The sequence below is a fragment of the Nomascus leucogenys genome, chromosome 12, assembly GCF_006542625.1.
Source record: "Nomascus leucogenys isolate Asia chromosome 12, Asia_NLE_v1, whole genome shotgun sequence".
NCBI classification, from domain to species: domain Eukaryota; kingdom Metazoa; phylum Chordata; class Mammalia; order Primates; family Hylobatidae; genus Nomascus; species Nomascus leucogenys.
Genome location: NC_044392.1, coordinates 101085454 through 101091453, shown reverse-complemented (window position 1 = coordinate 101091453; position 6000 = coordinate 101085454).

Below are 6000 nucleotides of genomic sequence, written 5' to 3'. Positions count from 1 at the left end.
CAGCCATTCAAAATTGGAGAAATGGGCCGAAACAAAGGGGCTACAGGCCCCATGCAAGTCCAAACTCCAGCAAGGCAGTCAAATCTTAAAGCTCCAAAATGATCTTCTTTGATTCCCTGCCTCACATCTAGGTCACATCTAGGTGGGTTCCATGTCTTGGGAAGCTCTGTCCCTGTGGCTTTGCATAGTACAGCCTCCTTCCCCACTGCTTTCATGGGCAGGCATTGAGTGTCTCTGGGTTTTCCAGGCATATGCTGCAAGCTGTTGGTGAATCTATCATTCTGGGGTCTGGAGTATGGTGGCCCTCTTCTCACAGCTCCACCAGGTGGCACCCCAACAGGGACTCTTTGTGGGTCCTCTGACCCTACATTTCTTTTCTGCACTGCCCTAGCAGAGGTTCTCCATGAGGGCCAAGCCCCTTCAGCAAACTTCTTCTTGGACATCCAGGCATTTCCATACATCTTTTGAAATCTAGGCAGAGTTTCCCAAACCTCAATTCTTGACTTCTGTGCACTAGCAGACTCAGCACCATGTGGAAGCTGCCAAGGCTTTGGGCTTGCCCCCTCTCAAACCACACCCTGAGCTCTATGTTGGTCCTTTTCAGCCAAGGCTAGAGTGGCTGGGACACAAGGCACCAAGTCCCTAGGCTACACAACATAGGAGACCCATGTGCCTGTCTCATTAAACCATTTTTCCTTTCTAGGCCTCATTTTGGAGCTTTAAGATTTGACTGCCCTGATGGATTTTGGACTTGCATGGAGCCTGTGGCCCCATTGTTTTGGCCAATTTCTCCTATTTGGAATGGGTTTATTTATCCAATTCCTGTATTCCCGTTGTATCTAGGAAGTAACTAGTTTGCTTTTGATTTTACTGGCTTATAGGCAGAAGGGACTTGCCATGTCTCAGATGAGACTTTGGACTGTGGACTGTTGAGTTAATGCTGAAATAAGACTGGAGGACTGTTGGGAAGGAATGATTGGCTTTGAAATGTAAGGACATGAAATTTGTGAGGGGACAGTGTTGGAATGATATGGTTTGGCTGTGTTCTCACTCAAATCTCATCTTGAATTGTAGCTCCCATAATTCCCATATGTTGTGGGAAGGGGTGAATATTTCCCATGCTGTTCTCATGATAGTTAATAAGTCTCACAAGATATGATGGTTTTATGAAGAGGAGTTCCTTTGCACAAGCTCTCTTTTTTTGCCTGATGCTATCCATGTAAGATGTGGCTTGCTCCTCCTTGCCTTCTGCATGACTGTGAGGCCTCCCCAACCATTTGGAACTGTAAAGTCTATTAAAACTCTTTCTTTTGTAAGTTGCCCAGTCTGGGGTATGTCTTTATCAGCAGCATGAAAAAGAACTAATACAGTCATATATCAGTTAAATGCTGCCATTTTCCCTTTTAATGTGCATGCTTGAGTCCACTCACCTAACTCCTGAGGTCTTACCAGGAAGCTACTAATCACCAGTTTCAGATTTATACTATCTATTAGAAGACTGCCTTTCCCTGGTGACACCTGTGACCAATTATTATTTTGAGAAACAGTGTAAAAACCAACTGACCATCACTTAATGGTTGTCTGACATTCTTGACTGGGGATGGGGAAATACTTTTCCTGCTCTCTTTATGTCTAACTAGCCACCTACTGTAATATTTCCCCACTCAAGAGTCCAATACCACAATATTTGGGGGAAAGTGAATGAAAGTCAGCTTTCTGCAATTGCTTCCTGCTGATAGAGAAGTGGTGGTGGTGGTTCTGTGGGTCTCAGCCTCTTGCTAGCTGTCAGGGAAAAATTGGCTCCATTACTTGGTGAAAGTGGTATCCAGCCAGGTCTAAGGGAGACCATGGCAAGATCTTGCCTTTCTCATGTCCCACTGTTGGGCAGTCTGAGGGTCCTCTGTAGAAAGCTGATTCTTAATATTTAGAGGACAGTATTATTCAGTGAGGATCAATTGGAGCTTGATGGCCTGAAGACTAGAGGAGACAAATCAGGTTATCAGATTTAGAAGAATGTCAAAACAAAATAAGAGTGAGGAAAGCTTTAAAAAATCCCAAGGCTGCTGATGTGCTCACGTAGCTGGTGATTACAGTAATGCCTGCTAAGACTTGGGCTTATGGTATTCCTAGCCAAATTCAATATGTGCCCAGAATTAGAATTTTGACCCAGATTTTTACATTACCCATCCCTTTGTTTTTTACTGAGCTGCAGCCAGAGATTACTTGTTGGTTCACAGGAATAAACAGGGAGTCTAAATTGCAGACAAAAAGTCAAAACCACTGATGAGACTAGAATCTAATGACAGGTATACCATAGTTCTTGAAACATATTTTTCTCTCTCTATTCCTGATTTTTGTTAAAAACATCATTATAGGACTGATTTGTTTGCGAAATAAACTTTAGTCTTATTATACTTGGCCTGATTATTGCATAATGCACAGCAAGATAATTATTTGTCAAATAGGCTCCTTTTTAAATTGGCTTTGATAGAACTTTGTTCCATAAGGAATCTCAGATAAGACTTTTTTCAAGCCGTGAGCCTGTGCGTGAGTTTGTGCCATCAAATATCTGTATGCATTGGGTAACTTTCTCTCCTCTTGAGGTTCCAAAATAACTTGGGGCTCCTGGGCCTGTCAGAAAGTAACATTCTTTACTTACCACAGTAAAGAACCTTGTACAGGATCTATGTGGATAAGGTATGAGGCCAGTTCCCAAAGGGCTTTTAATGGCTCTATAAGCCAAAGTGGGTTCCTTCAAGGAAAGCTTGCCATTCCAGTCAAAGCCTTGTTAAAATAACCAGTTTCTCCAATCATTTCTTGTTGCAAAACAAACAGATTCTTATTGTACTTATGCAAATAATTGTATTGCCATAATTTAAGAATACTCACATATAGTTTCCCAATTTGTGGGAAATCCAGTAGAGAAAAATATGCTACGAATTTTGTTTATATATAGAAATATACTTTACACAATTTTTAAAAGTTGTAAATAGCTAAAAAGTAAAGTTTTCTCAGCTTTTAATAACAAGGGATTAATAACTTTCTAAATAAAAAGTCATAAAAGGATTATTTTCATCTTCAATTAGTACAGTCCAGGCAGTTGACTCCTGTTCTGCTTGATATTCATGAACATTTTAGGTCTCCATGAAAGTCCTGAAAGATTTTTTTCTCTATTCTAACGTCAGAATCTCCAAAGTTATCAGAAACCTGCATTTAAGAGCACCTGTTAGATTCCTACAGCAGATTAAAAAACCACCTTCTAAAACAATATTTTCACCCTCTAATCTAGGCAAAAAAATCCACATTTTCATGCCTTCTTATAATTTTTTACTGAAAGCACATCATCCTAGTTTCCTTACACGCCTTGCATGTAAAACTATTGTTCCAGTAGTCCCATGTACATGTTACACTGTTAACTCTTAGCAATTATTATTTTCATGAAAAGCCTGGTAAGTAAGTTATTTTAATTATGTACTACGTGTGGAGCCAAGACACCAGACAAAAGAGCAGATAAGATCTGACATATTCCAGCATAGCTAGAAGGCATGGATAACTTTGTATATCTCCAGGCTTTACCTAGCTTTAAAGCAGGGAAGTGGTACAGTTAAAATCATAATAACAGTTTATGAAGCATTTAGTAGGCTTAATAACATTTAAAATTGTATAACATTTCTTTTATAAATTCCCTTCCATGAGTTTTTTTTTTTTACAACTTACACAGAGCAATTATGACATGCTTGGACTTTCTGACTTGTCCTAAACATCTTTCTTCTTAAACAATTAGTCATTTTACTTTAGGACAAGAATTTATCATACAAGATTCTTTTCTTATAAAAAAATCTTTTTTCTTTATAACTTTCCGTACCAGAAATACCTATACTTTACAACCTTTGAATTAGTCAAAAGTAATTTTCCTTGTTTACAAGTTATGGTTTATACAACATATTGCCCTGTGAGTCTTGTGAAAGAGGAGGAGATAAAGATGCTGTAGAAATCCTGTACACATTGTCTACATGCTATAGAAATTATCCCTTCTCAAGAGGTTGCTCTGTTAAATTTTTGCTAAAGCTTCTCTGTGTAAGTGTGGGCTATTTCTAAACCCCTGAGGCAGGAGTGTCAAGGTTCAAGTTATTGGTTAAAGATTTAGGTAGCTTTTCCAGGAGAAATAGAGCTATTCAAGAAAAGGATGAATTTAGAGTTTGGGTAAATATTAAGCAAGCACCCATCTTGGAAAAGTATATTTTTGCACCAAGGAGGTGTGAATCTTTTCTTTTGAAGGGAGGAGGTGCCATTTGTCCCCATTAGCCAGCAGAATTTGTAGGAGAGTGCTCAGAGAAGAAGATAAGCATAGAGTAAGCAGCTCCTGAACCCCAAAGGGAAATTTACAATTTTATTTGACACCTCCAAAGTTTCCCTTGTCCTGTTGATTATGATGTCTGATTTGGAGGCCAGCCAGAACAGAGAGCTCCTTCAACTCAAGAATAATAGATGTTGGGATTTTGTCCTGGGGGTTCTTTGGCACTCAGGGCAGTCCTGTTTCCGGCCTAGCTTGTGGCAGAGGGGGTGAGCCATCCAGGGTTTTTCCCATTTACACCATTGGGGCAGTTTGCCTTCTAGTGGCCTGGCTTCCCACATCAATGGCAGTTATGTGAGAGGGTATTCTCAGGGCAACCTGAAGAGGGGGTTGGAGGGTTTATAAAACAGCCAATAATTGAGCCTGTCTCTTGTCCCTGCATTTCTCCTTTTTATTACCTCTGTGCTCTGTCCTCCGTATTCTACTCTGTTATAAAACAACAGCAACAACAAGAACAAAAACAAAACAAAACAAAACAAAAAAACAGAAGACTAATATGAGGAACTCCTGTACACTCCTGTACGGGGCATTGGGTTCCAAGGCTGACTTATGTAATTTACTCTGTTTATTTTTATGTCAAACAGCTTTACGAAGGAAAGCTAGTTTGTGCGTCTGTGTGTGTGTGTGTGTGTGTGTGTGTGTGTGTTTAAGGTTTGGAAGATTCAAACTTTTCGGTTTTGGGGGGATGCATCCAAGTGGCATGTCCTGTAGCATGAAGACTTGGTTATGCATATGCAAAGAGAGGACAGAGGAGAAAAAATAAAAACAAAAAAGAAGGCATCTCCTCTTACTTTTCTATTATCCTGAATAGGGCATTTCCGCTTTGTCCTTAGGGTTCTGGAATTAACCAGTCTTACCATGTACCCTTAACCTTGGTCTCATCTTGTCACAATTACCCACTTGGGATCAGAGGAGATAACATAGTGAACAGTGAGCCCCTGTTCATCCTTGGGGTGCTGGAATGAACCAGTCTTAGCATGTATCCTTAACCTTGCATTTATATCTGTTATAATGGTAATATGTTAGTCTAAGACCAGCCATCTTCTCTGTCCTATGTGTCTCTTGCACCTGCAGCCTTGGGTTGGCCTATGTCCTTTTCTCCAGGACCTTCTAGTGACTCTTGCTCAGAACATTTTATCAACAAATTGATTATCTTTTTTCTTAGATTCCCATTACCCATGTTCTTTAAAGATGAAAAGTAGTAGTAGATGAGAAGACTGTTTTTCAGCTAACTGTCACAATAGGCTTGGACTTCTCTCCCTTCAAATATGACCTTGAAGGTGCTGATGCATGTTGAGAAGGTGTGGAAGTGATTAGAGAAATGCAGGCTACAGGAGGAAGTGGGAGGAAGCTAGAGGAATACTCATGTACAGCCTTCATACGCTCACAAAAACAGCAGCCCTGGGATTTAAGTGAGCATTCTTTTGCACTCTTGACATAGAGTAGTAACCTTTAGAGGATGTGGATATAAAAAATTGCAAATGGCAAAGAGAATTTGCCCTCCTCCAAAAGTGGTATTAACTCAAAAAGAAAAAGCAAGCAGGTGAGGTCTATGAAGGGCCACAGGGTGAGGCATTATGCAGGCAGAAAGACAGCTTCAAAAGCCTATGAAAATCTTAACCCTAGAGCACCATAAGGAAAAAAAA